Source organism: Protopterus annectens, chromosome 1.part1 (assembly GCF_019279795.1).
Source record: "Protopterus annectens isolate FY-2018-M chromosome 1.part1, PAN1.0, whole genome shotgun sequence".
Taxonomy (NCBI): domain Eukaryota; kingdom Metazoa; phylum Chordata; order Ceratodontiformes; family Protopteridae; genus Protopterus; species Protopterus annectens.
The window spans coordinates 1,681,122,346-1,681,142,825 of record NC_056726.1 but is presented as its reverse complement, the minus strand read 5'-3'; the positions used below and the strand labels follow the sequence as shown (position 1 = coordinate 1,681,142,825).

General features: G+C 45.3%; 1 protein-coding gene across 1 annotated transcript in view; it reads right to left on the bottom strand.

The window, feature by feature from the left end:
- CEP85 (centrosomal protein 85) overlaps positions 1 to 20,480 on the bottom strand; it is a 2,011,196-nt gene that overhangs the window by 747,933 nt on the left and 1,242,783 nt on the right. The gene's annotated exons all lie outside the window — the stretch shown is intronic.

Genomic DNA, 20,480 nt, shown 5'->3' with positions numbered 1-20,480 from the left:
TGAGACAAAGGTATGAGGCGTGGCCCAAGTGGCTGCCGCACAAATGGTGTCAATAGGTAGCCTAGCCTGAAAGGCTGTAGATGTGGCTAGGCCTCTAGTAGAATGTGCCTTAGGTTTAGAGGGCAATTCTTTGCCCCTAAGGAGATAAACATGGGAAATAGTGGAAGAGAGCCATTTCGATAAGGTCACCTTGGAGACCAGGAGACCTTTTCTGTTTTCTGCATAAGAAAGAAAAAGCTGATCAGATTTTCTGAATTGTTTAGTTCTATCAAAGTAGTATCTGAGCTGGTGATGAACATCCAAATAATGCAGTTTCTGTTCCGCTCTGTCCGAATAATTTGGGAAAAGTACTGGAAGATCAATAGACTGGTTAAGATTAGTCTGGGAAGCCACCTTGGGCAAAAAGGATGGATTTGTTCTTAGAGATACTCTATCCTTGTGGAAAACCAAGTAGGGAGGTCAAACACAGAGAGCATGAAGTTCAGACACTCTCCTAGCTGAAGTAATAGCCACCAGAAAAATTGTCTTCCAAGAGAGAAATTTTAAAGAGCATGTAGCAGCCGGTTCGAAGGGGGGAAGAATTAGGGATGTCAGCACTAAATTCAGGTCCCATTGCGGAGGAGGATCTTTAATTGGGGGGTTTAGTAGAAAGATACCCCTGAGAAAGGCTTTACAAAGCTTGTGAGACATTATGTTCTGGTCCGCTAAGCCAACGTGAAAATTTGAGATTGCTGCCAGCTGGACTTTGACGGTCGAAGAAGAAGAACCCGACTGAAAAATCTCAGCTAAGAAGTCCAAAACTGACTGAACTGGGGCAGTAAAGGGGTCTATGTCCCTGGACTTTGCCCAGAAGGAAAAACGCTGCCACTTACTAGCATAAATCTTTCTGGTAGAGGACTTTAGAGAAGCTACTATGATATCCCGTACAGGATTAGAAATCATAGGAAGCCTGGCTAATGAAGGAAGTGGAGCAACCAAGCGGTGAGGTTGAGAGAGCGAATGGCCTGGGGCAGATGACCCGACTGGTGGGTCAAAAGATCTGGAACTGGGTCCAGATGCCAAGGCTGTACCAATAGATGGCGATGAAGGAACGGGAACCAAATTTGTCGAGGCCATTAAGAGGCAATGAGAATCAACTTGGCTCTCAAAACAGTAGCTTTCTGAATGACTTGAGGTATCAAGGGGAATGGAAGAAAAGCATAAAGAAGTCCCCGGGGCCAAACCTGGGTTAGAGCGTCTCTGGGGGGTTGGCCTGGGAGTGGAAAGAGGGAGAAGAAGTCTGGGCATTTGCTGTTTTGGGGTGTAGCAAAAAGGTCGCAGCAAGGGAAGCCCCACTTCTGAAAAATCTCCTCCACTACTGATTGTTTGAGAGACCACTCGTGAGGCATGAGAATAGCTCTGCTCAATCTGTCCGCAATGAAGTTGGATTTCCCGGGGATGTGCGTTGCTATCAGAAACCGATGAGAGGAGATGCCCACTGCCAAAGTCTGAGAGCTTCTCGACACAGTGGATAGGACTTGGTCCCGCCCTGTTTGTTGATGTACCATACTACGGACATATTGTCCGTCTGAACTGCAATAGTTCCTAACGGAAGAAAGTCGTTGAGGGCTTGCAACGTTAAAAGCACTGCTCTCATCTCTAGGACATTTATGTGCAGATGGTATTCGAAGGGTTGCCAAGTGCCATGGACCATCCTGCCCTGATAATGCCCCCCCCACCCGATCAGGGAGGCATCCGATGTGACTGTGGCAACCGGGGCTGGGGGAACAAACGGTCTGCCCTGGAGGACTTGAGGGGAAGAAATCCACCAGGTCAGGTGACTCTTGCAAGATTGTGTCACGATGATCTCATGGCGCATGGGAAGCTGCTGGAAGGACCACTGGGTGAATAACATCCACTGCAGTAGCCGCACATGGAAACGAGCCAAAGAAAGAAGTACGATGGCAGCCGCCATAAGTCCTAGCACCTTCAGGACAAACCTGGCCCTGATCTTTTTGCTGAGTAGGATGATCTGAACATATTTTTGGATGTCCAGAAGTCTTTGATCTGTGAGTCTTGCTGACATCCCAACAGTGTCTAGTTCTGCGCCTATAAAGGTAATAGACTGGCAAGGTAACAAGGAGGACTTTTCGAAGTTTATGGAAATTCCTAACTGGCTGCACATATGAAGAGTGTAGTCCCTGGCCTGGAGAAGTTGATGCCTGGTGGTGGCCGTGAGGAGCCAGTCGTCTAGATACGGAAACACCTGGAATCCTTGACGTCTCAGTTGAGCCATGACCGCTGCCATGCATTTGGTGAACACTCTGGGGGCTGTAGTGAGACCAAAGGGCAGGGCTCTGAATTGAAAATGACTGGTCCCCAGCCGAAAGCGGAGAAACCTTCTGGAGCACCTGTGAATTTTTATGTGATAGTACGCATCCTGAAGGTCTACCGAGCACATCCAGTTGTCCTTGCCCAAAAAGGGTAAAATGGACTGAAGCGTGACCATCTGGAATCTTGCCTTCTTGACAAACTTGTTTAGTCTGCTGAGGTCTAGAATTGGTCTCCAATCTCCCGTTTTTTTGGGGACCAAAAAGAATCTTGAGTAGATCCCGGATCCTATTTGGTCTGCTGGAACTGGCTGGATGGCTCTTTTTGCTAGAAGTTTTGATACCTCCAGCTTTGAGAACTCCCTTAGACCGGGTGCAACGTCTGGGAGGGATGGGTCTACTTCTATTCGCTGACAGCCCATTTCACTGAAACCCATTTCGTTGACAGCTCATTTCATTGACAAACATTCTAGGTGGGGGGGCTGTGCCCCCCACACCCCCCCAATGTGGGGGGGGCTGTGCCCCCCACACCCCCCCAACTATATATAACAACTCCACAGTCGCACAACAGTGGGGAGGGGGGCAAAACCCAGGTTTTTGCCTTGAATACTTTTGTCAATGAAATGAGCTGTCAACGAAATGGGTTTCAGTGAAATGGGCTGTCAGCGAATAGAAGTAGACCCGGGAGGGATACCTTCTGAGGAACAGGATAGTTTTCGAAGGGAATCTTGTAACCCTCGGATATGATCGACTGTACCCAAATGTCTTGAGAAAGGGAAAGCCAGGCTGTTGGGTACAGCGACAATCTTCCCCCGACTGCCTCCAATGGTGGACAGTCAGGCAACACCTCAGGGATGCTGGAAGGGTTTGTCAGGGAGAGGCTCTCTGCTACCCTGATTCTGCGGACCCCCTCTGCCCCTAGGGCAGCGTCTATTGTTATTACACCCTCTGGCTCTGGGGGTAAACTGACCACGTGCGTCCGGCGCGACTCCCTGAGATTTACGGAACCACATCTTCCCTCCCTTCTGACCTTTAGGATAAGGTCTTGAAGGGGTGGAGAAACGGACTCCTACGGCAGAAAGAGTCTTGCCATCCTGCTCGCATCTGGTCAATGTTTCCTTCACCTGAGGTCCAAACAAAGCCGAACCGTCGAAAGGAGTATTTGTGAAGGACGCCTTAAAGGGATCTGCGAAGTTGCAAAGCCGCATCCAGGACTGATGCCTAAGTGCCACTCCTGTGCCTGCGGCTCTACTCGCTCCATCGGCCGCATAAGAAATGAGCCGCATGGAGGAGTTTAAGGAATTTAGGATTCCCAGCTGTGAGGTAATTTTTTCTTGAGCCCCGGCAGCTGACGGATCCTGTACTACCTCACCTAGTTCCTTGAGAATATCTCTCTGAAGCCGGGTAAAGTGACAGAGATAATTCAGCGAGCGCATAGTGAAGGTCGCTGAGGAAAAAATCCGCACTACCTATCCATGGTCCTAGACTCCTTGTTAGGAGGATGGACAGGTACAGAAGGATCGGCAAGTTCCTTCTTGGTGGCAGCTGCCACCACCATGGCATCAACAGGGACACCCTTGGTGAGAAACTGCTTGTATACCGGGGCCGTGATAAATTTAGATGGCCTCCTAGGGACTGGTTCCACAGAATCTGGGGCCGCCCACGCCTTTCGAGCCACCACTTCCATGAGAGGGTCGAAAAGCGGACACCCCCAGGAGGTGGAAGGTCGAGATCCAAAAGCCTCCAGGTATACTGACTCATCCTCGGAGGGGTTAATGGAAGGCCAGTTCCCCCTCTGTTTAAGGAGTTCCAAGATGTCTGAAAAGGAGACATCCTCAGAGGGGGACCTTGGGGATCCCTCCGACTCATCTAAGTCAGTATCAGATGTTGTAGACTCAGGGGAGTCTATGTGCTTCCTCTTGCATGTCCTCTTACGCGGGGGTTCTCAGGAGAAACCTCGGAAGAGGAAGTTCTTCCCAGTGGGGAAACCTGGGGCGATGGATCTCTGGGTCCGGGAGCAAGAGAGTGGGAAGAGATATCAGCAGGCACCGAGGAGGGGGGAGCTAATGGAACCGACTGTTGACTCAGCTGAGGGGCTAGAACACTCCTCATCACCTCAAAGGCTCCCCTTCCAAGGAGGCCAGAGAGCTCCCGCTCCGTAGAAACAGGAACTCCCGGCCCCGCCGAAAGAGAAGGCTCCGAGGCCAATGTCGGTTCCGAACTCACCAACGCCGAAGTTCCGAGAGGGAGAACGGGGCCGGACAAGGGTCCGATGCCACTCACCCCCTCGGAGCCGATGCGGGAGTCACGATGACCGGATCCCTCCATGGAAGGGGTCATGGAGGAAATCGGAGTCGAAGACGAAGGAGCCGAAAGGGGTGGCATCGGCTCCGACGCACCAACAGTCAAGGTTTCGAGAAGCTCCGGCTCTTAACTCTGGAGGAGAGTTGAAGGAGGAAATTCAGGGGGATGAGTGATAGTGGTCGTCTGCTGAGACGGGCTATGGAGCATCTGGGCCAGTGCCTGTGATTTCAGCAATCTGCTTACCACTCTCTCCAAGTCGTGGTCAGATTGCCTGGAAGACCTAGAAGATCGGCTCCGATGGTTCCGCTCCGAATGCAGAGATCCCGGAGCCGAGCGAATCAACTCCAGGGAAGGAGACCGAGATCTCTTCCTAGTCAGAGTCATCGGAGTCGAAGACCCCTCGGTTCCAGTCGGAGCCGATAACTTATCGGCTCCAGTCTGGGACATGGAAATGTCGGCTCCAGCCGGAGCCGACATCGACTTCGATGCAGGTGTATTGGAGCCGGCCGGCACCGATATCACCACCTCTAAGAGAGAAAGATCGGCTCCGGCCGGAGCCGACCTAGACTCCGAAGGAGTCGGAGCCACAGCCGAAGGCTTCGAACTCAAAGCCTGGGGTGTAGGTGGCTTAGAGGGCTTCCCCGACCCGGTCTTGGTCGGGGAGCTCTCCGGCTTCAATAGGCCTCGTAGGATTAATTTATTCCTACGTTCCTGCAGGACTCTGTGGCTAAAAGAATGAAAAATGGCACAGGAGTCCTGCAGGTGTAGAGGTCCCAGGCAGTACACGCAAGAAGTGTGACCATCTGTCAGAGACATCTTCTGACAGCACGAGTCACACATCTTGAAGCCTGAGACCTTCGATTCTTTGGACATAATTATGCCCAGTGCACAAACACACACACACAAAGTTCACCCACACAGTTAACTTAAGAAGAAGGGGGGGGGGGACTAAGTACAACACTCAAACACCCTGACAGGAATTAAGGAAAGGGAGGCTTAAGGCCTGAAGGGGAAAATAACTAAACCTATTAGGTTGAGGGAGTATAGGGTTAAGGAGATAGCTATAGAAAGACTAAATCTAATACTGAGAAAAAAAAAAAAAAGGCTGGAAAAAGAGAAGATTTTTAACTGTAGAAAATTAAATCACAAAAACACTACCTGAGCTGGTAAAAGAAGACCTCTTCGTGAAGCGGCAAACGAGATCTGGGTAGTCACGCCTTGCATCATGGGATATAGGGTTGCCTCGAGCTGGTAAAATTAGCTCTCGAGCTTAGCAAGTGCCGAGTCGGAGTAGAGGATCGGCTCCGAACCCATCCAGCAAGAATGAAGGCGAGTTTGACAACTTAACATCAATAGTTTTACCTTTTAAATTTTGAAGTTCATCAAAAGATTTTGTAACAATGCATTCATAGTAAAATACAGTATTTTGATAGAAACGCATACAAGTCCAGAGCTAGTGAAAGAAGTCAATATTACTATCCTTTGAATTTTTTTACTGCCATTGCCTTTTGTTGTCCACCCATTACTTAGATTTCTTTTAAGGCTCATTGAAGACCAGTCCATTTCTTCTTTTGTCCAAAAGATTTGTCTGAGAAAATTCCAAGGCTTCATCTAATGAATTGAAAGTCTTTTGATCATCAGATAAAATTATGATTTTTGCACAGAATAGTATTTGAGCCTTAATTTGATTTCTTGTGACTTTTTTAAAGGCAATACACACTTTTCTTTTGGGCATTACTGAGGATGTGTAGTCACTGTCAAACTTAATGGTTTTCATACTAAAAGTTATTGAACAGTTAGTTCAAGCTGTTTTTAAGACAATCTTTACCCTGCATAGAAAGGAATTTAACTATTATGGATCTTGACGCAGATGTATTTTTCATTGTAGTGTTATTTGAGAGAGACCTATGTGCTCTCTCAATTCCGAAAGAAAATGACTATGATAAGTCCAATATTTTTGGTATCCAGGCATTCAGAAACTGAAACATGTCATGTCCTCCTCCTTTCTTGGGGAAGCTGTATATTCTTATATTATTTCTTCTGGATCTGCTTTTAAGATCATCCACCTTTTCCAAAAGAAAATTCTGCTTCAGCAGAAATTCAACTTGAGTTTCATTTTCATTTAACCTTCCATCTACATCATTCCAAGATTCCTCCATGGAAGTGATTTGATCCGCATGTTTCTTGATTACTTCATTTAATAGATTTGTTTTTTATTTTCCTGTTTTATAGTGTCCCTTTTACTCTTCAGTTTACCTATTTTAACTTTTAGTTATGTACTTACCATAACTTTAGATGTTTGGGATCCATCTCGCCTACATTCTGTACTGATGGGCTCGGAGCCGATCCCTCGGCTCCGATTCGGCACGCTATGCTATAGAGCGAGGCCTCTTATTGGCTGAGCTATTTCTTATCCCAGGATGCACCACCACTAATCCCCCAGATCTTGTTTGTCCGCATTCATGCACACATGCACAACTTGTTTATATAACATTGTTAGATGTTTCAAGATGAAACAGCAGGATTCGGACCTTCTGATATCCTCTGATCTCCAAGGAAGGGGGAAGGAGGGTGGGTTATTGGGAATGTAGGCGAGATGGATCCCAAACATCTAAAGTTATGGTAAGTACATAACTAAAAGATGTTATGTGATCCTATCTCGCCTACATTCTGTACTGATGGGACAGCGTCCCTAGCACCTAAATCCTGGGTGGCTCATTGGAAAACACTCCTGAGCACTGTGGAACCAAATGAAGCTCGTCCTCTACATGCCACATCCAATTTGTAGTGGTAAATGAAAGTGTGCGGGGAAGACCATGTAGCCGCAGCACAAATGTCACTAATGGCAAGCTTAGAATGAAATGCTATCGAAGTAGCCATAGCCCTTGTAGAATGAGCTTTGACAGAGGTGGTAAGCTCTTTGTTAGAATAAGAATAAGCTTGAGTAATACAGTCCCTGACCCATTTGGCAATAGTGACCTTTGTGACAGCTTTGCCCAATTTATTGTCTGCAAAGGATACAAACAACTGATCTGATTTCCTTGTTTGTTTGGTCCTGTCTAAATAAAAACGCAACTGCCTGTGGACATCTAATGTGTGGAATATGAATTCCGCTTTGTTAGAATATTTCGGAAAAAAGACTGGAAGTTCTAATGATTGTTGTAGGCAGAAACTGGAACAAACTTTAGGGACAAAGGAAGGATTTGGCCTGAGAGATACTCTGTCTTTGTGTAAAACCAAGTACGGAGGTTTTACAGACAAAGCTTGAAGCTCTGAAACTCTTCTGGCAGAAGTAATCGCCACCAGAAAAGCAGTCTTCCATGATAGAAATTTTAGATCACATGTCGCTGCCGGTTCGAAGGGGGAGGAAGTTAAGGCGCGTAACACCACATCGAGATCCCATGGAGGAGCAGGATGAGAAATCGGAGGTCTTAAAAGCGCAGCACCTTTCAAGAAGGTCTTACACAATCTGTTGCTCATTAAAGGTGGGTTTATAGAGTCGTGAAAATTGGAAATCGCTGCCAATTGAACCTTGATGGTAGAGACTGAAGAGCCTTGATTGAAAAGAGAAGTTAAAAATTTTAGTACTTCTGATACGGGAATAGTGATGGGATCCAGGCCCCGGAGTTGAGCCCAAATAGCAAATCTTTTCCATTTGCTAGAATGCAATTTCTTTGTAGCAGACTTGTGGGCTGAAGATAAGATGTGTACAACTTCTGGATCCAATGTATGACTCCTGACTATAGTCGGAAGAGAAGGAGCCAAGCCGTCAATTTTAAGATGTGTAGGGACTGGTGGAATAGTCCTGACTGATGAACCAAAAGGTCTGGGATCTGATCCAGGAATCATGGACCTTCCAGAGCATATTTGGAAAGATAGGGAAACCATACTTGACGAGGCCAGTAAGGAGCAATTAAGATCATTTTGCTCCCCAAGAGAGATGCCTTTTGGATCACCCTGGGAAGGAGAGGAACTGGGGGGAAGGCATAAAGCAAGCCGGTGGGCCAAGGATGGGCTAGTGCGTCCATGGGGCTCTTCCCCAGAGCCGGGGTTAGGGAGAAGAATTTTTTGCACTTCGCATTCAGTGGAGTCGCGAAGAGGTCGCAACAAGGAAATCCCCATTTGCTGAAAATCTGATTTGCAACTGTCATGTTCAGAGACCATTTGTGAGGAGAGAGGATGGTTCTGCTCAGTCTGTCGGCTATCACATTGGACTTGCCCGGGATATGAGTAGCCACTAGAAAGCGTTTGGTCGAGACTGCCCATTCCCAGACTCTCATGGCCTCTCTGCAAAGAGGATAGGATCTGGTCCCTCCCTGTTTGTTCAGGTACCAGACAACTGACATGTTGTCTGAGTGAACGGCAATTACGCCCTGAGGGAGGTAATCGTGAAGGGCTTGAAGGGACAGAAGCACCGCCTTCATTTCTAGGATGTTGATATGAAGTAGGGTCTCTTCTGGGTGCCATTTGCCTGGGACTGACCTGCCCAGGGAATGCCCCCACCCCCACCCCATCTGGGAGGCGTCCGTGGTCAAAGTGGCCGCAGGAGGAGGTGGAACAAAGGGTCGTCCCTGATCCAAATTGGAGGGCACTAGCCACCAGCGAAGGTCCCGTTTGCAGGTTTCCATGATCCATATGAGGTGACTGAAAGGGAGTTCCTGAAAGGACCACTGAGCTGAAAGAAGCCACTGGAGAATTCTCATGTGCAACCTTGCCAGGGGGACTAGAAGAACCGTGGCGGACATGGATCCCAATAGCTGCAGGACCATTCTGGCTGGGGCTTTGGACCTGGGAAGTAAGGCTCGAACTTGAGTCTGTATGGTTTGTATTCTGTCTGTAGGTAGATAGACCCGCATTCGGTTTGAGTCTATCTCTACCCCTATGAATCTTATGCGTTGAGATGGCAGCAACACAGACTTTGGCCAATTGAAGGTGATTCCAAGGGAATTGCCCAGTGATATAGTGGCTTGTAGGCTCCGCAATAGTAGATGCTTGGAGGTGGCAGTTAGGAGCCAGTCGTCTAGATACGGAAACACCTGGAATCCTAGACTTCTCAGGTGAGCAGTCACGACCGCCAAGCATTTGGTGAACACCCTGGGGGCTGTGGTGAGACCAAAGGGCAACGCGCGGAACTGAAAATGACTGCCTCCTATGCTGAAGCGCAGATGTCTCCTGGACACTTGATGTACCATGATATGGTAATAAGCGTCCTTGAGATCTATGGAGCACATCCAAACACCTTTCTCCAGCAATGGGAGAATGGTTTGTAGGGTGACCATTCGGAACTTGGACTTTTTGACTGAACGGTTTAGAATGCTGAGATCCAAAATGGGTCTTAAGTCCCCGGTCTTTTTTGGCACCAAAAAGAATCTTGAGTAAGTCCCTAATCCGATCTGGTCTGCGGGGACCGGTTGGATGACTCCTTTCTGCAGCAGCTTTGAAACTTCTGAGGCTGCAGTTTCCCGTTGACTGGGTGGCGGGTCCGGGATTTTTTTGGACTGAGGTGGATAGTGAGAGAAAGGGATGGTGTAACCTCCGGCGATAATTCGAAGCACCCATCGGTCCTGAGTGATACCTTCCCAGGCTTTTAGGTGCTCGAAAAATGACCCCCCGACTGGCTCCGGAGCTGCACAGTCGGGCAATCCCTCAGGGACTGTGAAAGGCTGAAGAGCCACGAAAGGACTCGCGGTCTCCAGTGTTGCGAGGGCCTCTGCCGCCTCTGGGACGGCATCTTCTGGAAGAATTCCCCCCCCCCTGCCTCTGGAAGGGGGATCATCCTGCTGAGAGGGGTAAGGCTTCTGAGATCTATGGAACCATATTTTCCCTCCTCTTTTAGCCTTGTGATAAGGCCGAAAGGGAGTGGAAAACCGTGCCCCTACGGCAGTCAGAGTCTTACCCTCCTGTTCGCAGCGGGTCAGTGTGTCCTTTACCTTGGGTCCAAACAGTGAGGACCCATCAAAGGGGGCGTCGGCAAAGGAAGACTTAAAGGCCTCTGCGAAATGACACAGGCGGAGCCAGGCTTGTCTCCGTAGAGCAATGCTTGTACCCGCCGCTCTACTCGCCCCTTCGGCCGCATAAGAAATGAGCCTCATGGACGAGTTTGAAATGGACGACAATGTAGCCAGCTGAGAGCCAACCGTCTGGGCCAGCTCCTCAGGCAGGTTACCCAAGAGGGTATCGGAAAGTTCTTTAATCAGATCCCTCTGAAATCTGGTAAAGTGCGTAAGGTAGTTCAAGGACCTTAATGTAAAGGCCGCCGAACTTAGGTGCGCTTTCCGTACCAATCCATGCTCCTAGACTCCTTATTAGGAGGATGGACGGACATCGAAGCCTCTGCTACATCTTGCTGGGTAGCAGATGCCACCACCAAAGCATCTACAGCCACACCTTTAGTTAGAAACTCTTTTTCAGGGGGTGCCGAGAGGAACTTATTAGGATGAGCAGGCACCAGTTCCACAGAGTCTGGGTGTTCCCACTCCCTTCGACAGATCAAATCCAAGAGCTCGTCGAAGGGCGGAGACACCCAGGAGGCGGAGGGCTGAGCCCCGAAGGCCTTAAGGAACACCGACTCATCAGCAGAATGGGGTTTGGACTGCCAGCCGCCTTGTTGTTTAACGGCTTCCAGGATGTCTGCAAAGGAGACATCATCCGAGGACGACTTAGGGGACCCTTCTGCATCATCGAGATCAGTGTCTGATGTAAGAGACTCATCAGGGGAGTCAACGTGCTTCCTCTTGCACGATCTTTTCCTGGGGGGTTCTTCCGAAGAAGCTTCAGAAGGACCTCCAGGAGGGGGGGGAACCCCAGTGGGGGTAACCTCAGGCCCCGGGGCTCCGCTGTCTAAGGACAGGGGGACTGCCAAAGACCCAGTCTCGGTATGCAGGGAAGGAGCCGGGGAGACCGTGGAGGTAGCCAAAGATGATTTGGCTAACGCACTCCTCATAGCCCTGAAGGCAGGACCCACCAGAATCCTGGGAGGGTCCCACCTCCATGGCCACAACGGTAGACGGCACTCCCGCAGCCGACGCACCGAGAGGAAGACTTGGGACCGAAAACATCAATCCCGAAGCATTCCCCCCAGGGCCGACGGAAGAAGTCCGCGTACCAAACTCCGACTCAAGAGCCGGAGTTGGAGTAAGGGTCGGGCCCGACCCTAAAACCTCCACTGGTTCCACCAGCACCGGCTCCAACGGTGCCGAGGCTGTTGGAGGAGGAATCATAGTAATCATAGTATCAAGGTGGACCATCGGCTCCGAAGCCGAATGGGCTGGAGCCGAAACTAACTTTTGGAACACCGGAGACTGGAAGAGTCTTAGGAGCACCCTGTCGATGTCCGAATCAGACATCTTGGAGGATCTGGACGATACCGATCGGGTCCGAACCGATTTCTCCATCGGCTCCATAGGACTAGGGGACTGGCTCCGAATGGATTCTATAATTATCGGTTCCAAGGGAGATCTCAAGGCAATTTCCCTCGGTGCCGATGAGGACTTCGGCGCCGAAGGGGAAGAGTCTGAGCCGGCAACCTTCATCGGCTCCAATATCAGTGGAGCCGATGAAGGTGACCCGCCTCTCGATTCCCCAGTCCTCGGCTCCGAAACCAGAGGGGTCGAGACTGGAGGCATCGAGGCAGACCGTTCCGCCCTCGGCTCCGAAGTCCGTGGAGCCGATGGAGAAGCCTGCCTAGGTTTTTTGGCAGTCGGTTCCGACAAGACTGGTCGGAGCCGACGCCTTTTTCTTTTTTGAAGGAGAGGAAGATGAAGATAAAGCCTCCTCGAAGGAAGGCTTTATCAAACCTTTTAGGATTAATTTGTTCTTCCTCTCCTGGAGGACTCTTGATGAAAAAGCGTGACACACACTACATGACTCTTGTAGGTGCTTGGCGCCTAAGCAATAAACGCACGAGGAGTGGTCATCCGTTATGGACATCTTATAACCACACCTCGTGCACTTTTTAAACCCAGAGGGTCTATGCTCTTTGGACATGTCTACAGATAGAAAATGCACCAAAAACTAGTAGTTTAAAGTTGAAAGAAATACAAAGTTTTTTTTTTTTTTTTACAATACAGTTAACAAAAACACAGAAAGAGAGGGTCAAGACCCTCTAACTTAAATGGGTACTTGACCCACAAAACAAACGCTAGAATAGCAAATAGCAAAAGGGGAAGGCCCCTCTAACTAAAACGGGAAACCTTCCCTTGACGAAAAACACAAATTCCTCAATAAAAATATGCTAAACACACTCGTATCACAACAATAGCTGTTAAAACAGCTTTTGGGTTCAAAACAAGCAAATTCCTGACAGGAAAAGCCTAAATAAAGTAGTACTTAGCCCAGCCAAGTTGAGACCACGTCTTAGCTTGTAAGCGGCAAACGAGATCTGGGGGATTAGTGGTGGTGCATCCTGGGATAAGAAATAGCTCAGCCAATAAGAGGCCTCGCTCTATAGCATAGCGTGCCGAGTCGGAGCTGAGGGATCGGCTCCGAGCCCATCAGTACAGAATGTAGGCGAGATAGGATCACATAACATCTGATATTTCCTGCATAATGGATATAAGAGATTGTAGTTCCTTCTTCATTCCATTCTGATGAGAGGAAGCTTTGAGATGGTTCATAGTTGCACTTGAATGGGAAAAACTTCTGACAGGAAAAAATCAATATAAAGTCTTCAAAAGCTGAATTTCTTGCTGGATTCTTTTCAGGCTTTGTTTATTGTTATATAAAGGATGTTTTGAAGATAATTTCAGGAAAACTTGAAAGAGGGGCAGAGCAAATCTTTTATACTACTAACTGCTTGGCATCTTAGCCACGCCCCCTCCATCACACTTTGATAACATTTGTAGCATCTGTCTTGTCCACTTTCATTTTTCCACAACAAAGAGGAAAGGGGCTCAGATCCAACTATGACGCTTTTTCCACCTCATGGAACACAAACTCTCAACCTCTTCCCTTACCCACAATGCACTAGTAGTCCCCTACCATACCTCAGATCTTGTTTGCTGACTTTTTAGACTGTACAGTAAAATAATTAACAAGGATATGAGAACAATATCTGGAGCTCAAAAGAAGGAATATCTGTTTATCTTCTAATCCTTCCAGAAGTCAAAATGGTAGGAGGTTGGAGGGAGAGGAGTTGAAGAATTAAAATGGACAACAGAAGTACATAACTTTATCTGGTGTTGTCATTTTCATTCAATCCTCAACAAATGGGACAGATTTCCCAGCTACCCAAATCCTGGGAGGACTCTAAGTAGTGATATTCCTGAGCACCGCTGAAATGAAGGCTGCTCTGTCCATAGAGACCAGATGCAACCAATTTAAAATGAGCATTAAAGGTATGATGATTAACACAAGTTGCAGCAGCACAAATATCATGCAAGGAAGATCTGGATAAGAATACAGAAGAGGTTGCCATAGACCTGGTGGAATGAGCCTTTAGAGGTTTTGGTAAAGACAAACCCAATTTTTTGTAAACAAATAAAAATACAATCAGTTAACCATTTGGGTAAAGTCACTTTAGTAACTGGCTTACACAATTTTGAATCTGAAAAGGAGAGAAATTGATCTGACTTCCAGAAAATGTTTGCCCTATGCAGATAAAAATGTTAACAGTCTTTGAACATCCAACAGGTGCAACACATACTCTGCTTTGTTAGTGAAATTTGGAAAGGAAACTGGAAGGTTGATGGTTTGGCTGATATTAGATTCCGATACCACCTCAGGAAGGAAGGATGTGCTGGTTTGCAAGGATACTCTTACTTATGAAAAATCAAACAAGGAGGCTTAAAAGATAGGGCTTGAAGTTCTGAGACTCTTCTGACAGAGGTAATGGCCACTAAAATGATAAGTCTTCCAGGTTAGAAATTTTAGTTCACATTTGGCTTACAGTTCAAAGGGGGATTGGGTCAAAGATCGTCACATTTGTCAGATGAGACAGGAGGTCTGGAACTGGATCCAGAATCCATGGTGGTCAAAGTAGATGAGGCCAAAGATTGGGGAACAAAATCTGACAAGGCCAATAAGAAGGAATGAGGATGATTGTTCTCTTCAATCAAGAGGCTTACGGAAGGAATTTGGGAAGTAGAGGTACTGGGGGGGGGCAGGCATAGAGGAGATTGGGGGGCAGACAATTGCAGAGAACAGTATTCCTCAGTGATTCCCCCAGTAGGGGGATTCATAGGTTCATCATTTTCATAGGTTTGGCTAACTGTTTGCCTTTGCTTTTAAGCCATTTAAAAGCCTAGCCAATTATCCCCTGTGAGATTCAAAACCCTGTACCTTGTGTTTGTAAGGCAAACACCTTAACCATTAGGCCACCCTCCCAACACCTTAACCATTAGGCCACCCTCCCAACCCTTTTAGGGCAAAGAACCTGCTACGCTTGCTGAAGGGAGATGCAAAGAGGTTGCAGCTAGCTTGGCACCTCTGATGGAAAATCTTTTCCACAACTTTTATGTTGAGTGACCACTCGTTAGGCATTAGAATGGACCTGGTTAACTTGTCTGCTATCACACTGGATTTCCCCAGAATGTGCATTGCTATCAGAAACTGACTGAACAACATCACCCACTACCACACACTCATAGCTTCTCGACACAGGGGATAAGATTTGGTTCCTCCTTGTTTGCTGATGTACCAGACCACTGATATACTGTCTCGTCTGAATCACGATGATCCCAGGGGTGCAGTTTCTTGGAAGGCCTGCACCCCTAAAGAGGACCGCTCATTTCCGGGACACTGATATGCGTGTTGGCCTCTTCAAGGGACCATGTGTGTTGGACTGCCTTTCCCAAAAAGTACCCCCCCTCACCTGATTTGGGAAGCATCCGTGGTAACGATGGCCTTGGGGTATGGGAGAATGAAGGGGTGACCTTGCATTATCTGATGGGAGTAAATCCACCGAAGGAGGTAATTTCTGCATGCCAAAGTAATCTCGACTTGGGTGGATCTAAGGATGCCTCAATGGAAATGACTGAACCGACCGCCCTTGAGGTAATTTCAGCTGCAAATGAGATGATCCTCATAGACAAATTTGAAAAAGACTGTAGGGTAGCTAACTGTGAGGCAATTGAGCTTTTACTTCAGAAGTAATGATCTTAGAGAGGGATTTGGTAAGTTCTTTAATCAAATCCCTCAGGAGTCTGGTGAAGTATACCAAATAATTAAGTGACCAAAGTGCAAAAGTTGCTAAAACATACACATGGACTTCCTGAATCTGTCCACTGCCCTAGACTCCCTGTTAGGGAGATGAACAGAGGAACTTTGTTCTGCAAGTTCCTTTTCTGTGGACACTCCTATGACCATGACATCAAGTGGTACTCCTTTGCTCCATAATTACCTATCCTTGGGCGCTGTCAGGATCTTGTCTGGTCTCCTGGGGATCGGCTCAACAGAATCAGGTTCCTTCCATGTCCGTCAAGAGATGAAATCAATGAACTCATTGACGGGCAGAGCCACCCATGAGGTAGATGGGCCAGACCCAAAGGCTTCCAGGAACACGGCTTCCTGCTGGGAATGGTTGACGGTAGATCAGCCACTCCCTTTGCTTGAGGATCTCGAGAAAGTCTCCAAAGGAGACATCATTAGGTCATGACCTTGGTGACCCTTCATTCTCATCAAAATCAGTATCTTCCATGAGGAACACTGTTCTCTGCAAGGCACTTTCTTTTCCTAAGGATTTCAGCGAGATGTTCCAGAAAAGTATCAGAAGATATCAATATACCCTGCTGGGTATGCTGGAAACTTTGGACTGTCTGTCCCTGTGGTACAGAAGCGGAGGTTCAAGATGCCAAGGCAACTGGGTCTGAGAAGGATGATCCAAGGGTGGTAGATGTCCTCTCAACTCTAGTACTTCATTTTTAAGGTTTACATACAAGGTGGCTGTAAGAGAGCACAGATTACCTTGATATAAGACCAATATGGGACAGTACCAACAAGAAATTACAATAATTTTTAGGAGGGAAACATACTGTAATTCCTTTCTCCACTATAACAGTTGCCATCCTATGCATCAAAAGTAAAGCATAGTGAAAGGACAAATGGTACGAATTTCAAGATTAATGAGCAATGATACTGATTTTGAGAATGAGATATACACATTAATTGGCATGTTTAGAGACAGAGGATACCCATTTAAAATGTTGATTTAAACTAGGAATTATGTTATGCAGAACAGGAACAACAGATGTATTCAATATTAAACAAAGAAACAGGTGTTAACATAACAATAACAAAAAAAAGTTTTGTCAACTGATAGTATGTTAGTTCTCCCATACAATAAGGACGCATTGAAAATCACATCCATAGTTCATAACACTTGGAAGACAATTTTTGAGCAAGATACTATGAGCATCTTAGGATTGTTTCCTAGAAATACCTACAGTACGGGTCCTAACATCAAATACTTATTGGAGAAGCAACAAACAAAAACAAGAGGTTTAGTCTTCAAAATGTCAAAGTGTAATGCTTGCAAGGCCTGTAAATTTATTAACACAGGCCCATATGTTGCAATTGATGGTTATTATCGTACCCTTCCATGTCCTGGTAAATGCAACTGGAATACCAAGATGGTGATCTATCTAGCTACCTGTATGTCCTGTCCTGTTTTCTATGTGGGTAAAACCACTAGGAAACTTAAGGAAAGGTTATTAGAACATAGCAGAGACATCAAAAAAGAGAAAAAAGAGAATGTATTATATATGCATTCTAAGAACTGTAATAATTTCAAAAAAATTCCGTTTTTTTGTCATCGACAGAGTGTTTGATTATGGTAGGAGTGAAGACTTGAAACTAGAGTTTGAGTGGCAACTAACTAATGTCACTTTTTCCTGGCATAAATGACAACAACTCTAGCTCCGGTGTTAAAATTAAGGGCATTGGAGATCTGAAAATATTCAAGGTCTGTTTATTCTGGTTCCTTGGTTCCCTAAATACAATAAATATACAAAGTACACTGTAGGTATTATGTAGTGTAACCAATGTGTATTTTATACTTAACATTTTTATCTTACATTTTAAATCAGCATTTTTAACTAAGTTACACAATACATTTTATTAGCACAAGCATTTTAAACATTTCGCTATAAGTGAATTAATATAAATCTATATGTATGCTTAAAGGTGATTTTTATTGAACACAGCACTTTGCTCTTACTGATGTACTGTCTTTTTAAATAAATATTCATTCACTTCTCTACTGCATTGATCATGTGACTGTGTTAAGAAGTTTAAGTTTGCATTTGAATATTAACAGTTACTCTAATGAAGCCCTGGGAGCCACAGGGCAAAAGCGCTTTATCTTTTCCGGTTAATAAAGTTTGTCAAGTGTTACCATTCTGTACAGGTTTGGTGGTGTTTTATATTTTTATTTTACTGGTTTTGAGTTTCCACTCTTTTTGGGTGTTTTTTTCTGTTTATTTTTTCAAAGTTTTTTTCACTCCATAGCCAATACAGCTGGTCTTTGTGTATTTTCCACCATGGAAGGATTAACTTAAGAAGGTGGAAGAATTGTTACATTTAAACAGCAAAACATTGTTGCTGCAGGTAATTTGGACAATTCCATTATATCTGACACTCAAATGGAATTGCTCACATTGCATACTATGCCTGGATGCTCGGGGACATCAAATAGTGGATCTGATGTGACTAACCGGTCCCACAATAGATGTAATGTCAATGCAAGAGATGCTGATGTCCCGTCCTTTTCGCTTGCCTTATCAACACCACAAATGGAATTGTCTAACTGCCCTGATCAGGGGGAAGGACATGGTACTGTCCGCAATCAGTTGCGGAACTTTGAGAAAGTACTTACTAGGTTTAAGGCACTTCAAGCCGAATATTGGTTTTTAAAACGTTAATTAGAGCTGAAGCAGGTTCCCAAGGGATTGAGACTTTGGAAGTTCCCCAACAGGACTGAACCAGGCTCTGTTATGTATGGTGGACTGTTGGAATTTTTCAATCGCACTGGACTAGAATTGCTACGTATTATCATGAAAGAAAATAAGTGCAAATTGTTGAGCTTAGAAAAGCAATTGACGGATATGAAAAATAACATTATGAAAGACGTATTTGAGGCAAACAAACAACTGTACACATCTACCCATTGATTCTGATAAATTAGTGAAACAGAACATTGCTAGAAAACTAAAAAAGTTTCAAAGGGATACACAGAAATATGCTAACAAAACAGTATACCCTTTACCTACACACAGAAACAAAGGTTTCCATAACAACAGTAACAATGCCAGTGATTATAACACTGGTGAGCAATTTTCTGATGACACAGGTCATAATGCTGTGAATGTTAACAGGGAAAGCAATTTTTTTAGCATCACTAGAACTACACAGAAGGTCGCAGAGGTTAATCAACAAAAAACAGGGGAATCAGAGAAACTGGAGGGGGGGATGGAGAAATCACTCCTATCAAGTGAACCAATAAGCTGTGAATTCATTTTTTGATTTTTCATCAAACCAAGACTTTGAACCCACTGAATTTAATGATGAGCTAAGATGTAATGCCATTACCAAAGATGTTTTTTCCTGTTTACAATTTTTCTCAAATTTGTATAAATGACAACCATATGTCTGTTCTTAGCAAAGGTTTCTCTTTTGTACCTAGTTTGTCATTGGATATTGCGAAGGTTCTTACTAATTTAAAGCTTTTTACTAGGCAGCTGAATTTAAAAAAGAAAATACCGAAAAGAAAAAGCACTTTTTTTTTACCACCAATGAATAACTCTGTTGCACTGTTTGATGCTACATGTGAGAAAGGGATACGGGATATTTTTCACACTGTTACAAAGCATAGTGACAATTTAACATGCAATGAAAAGGATGCATTCAAGCAATTATGTAATGACCACCATATTAGAGCTATGAAACCTGACAAGGGTGGGGGGTTGCTCGGATGGATCATGACGACTATGTATTTAGAATATATGAGTTATTGAATGATAGTTCTACCTATGAAAGAGTTTCGAAAAACGAACTGTGTAGAGCATATGTTAAAATTGATTGGATGCTATATGATTTTTTTTTTTTTTTTTTTTTTTAACTCAAGGAGTACTGGATTCAGTTGAATACAAATATTTGGTTGTTGAGTCCCCTGTGACACCCTACATTTTTGGGATTCAGAAAATCCACAAGGATTTACAAGACCTGCCACAGCAGCAACAGGTTCTAAAACAGAACCTATGGCTGCATACATTGATTTTTGCTGCAAACCAAAACTAAGCAAGTATGTTCATATACTAAAATATTCATGGCACTGCCTAGAAAGTTTGAGGGATATTATAATTCCAGATGATTTTTTTATTTGTCATTATTGACATAATGAACTTATTTACAGTTATCCCACACAATGAAGGTTTGAAATTATTTCAGGAAACGTTAATGGTGGAGAACGACTAAGATAATGTCAAAAGACAACTATTAGTGGAATTAATGGACTTGGTATTGAATAATAATTTTGTAGGTGTTGAGGGAGAACTTTTTCACCAAATATCAGAGGTAGCCATGGGGGGGTAAATATACACCTATTTATGCCAATTTGGTGCTAGCCCAACGGGAACGAGAATGTGTGTTTCCATCAAGTTATTACAGTAAAATTATAACATGGATAAGATTTTTGAATGATATATTGATTTTTTGGAAAGGAACCCAGGAAGAACTAGCATCTTTTATCACTTATCTCGACTCTAGCACTTCAATTTTAAGGTTTACATACAAGGTAGCTGTAGAGAGTCTAGATTACCTTGATATAAGACTGGTATGGGATGGGACTAGTCAAACAAGAAATTACAATCAAGGATTTTTAGGAAGGAAACATTGCAATTCCTTTTCTCCACTACAACAGTTGCCATCCTATGC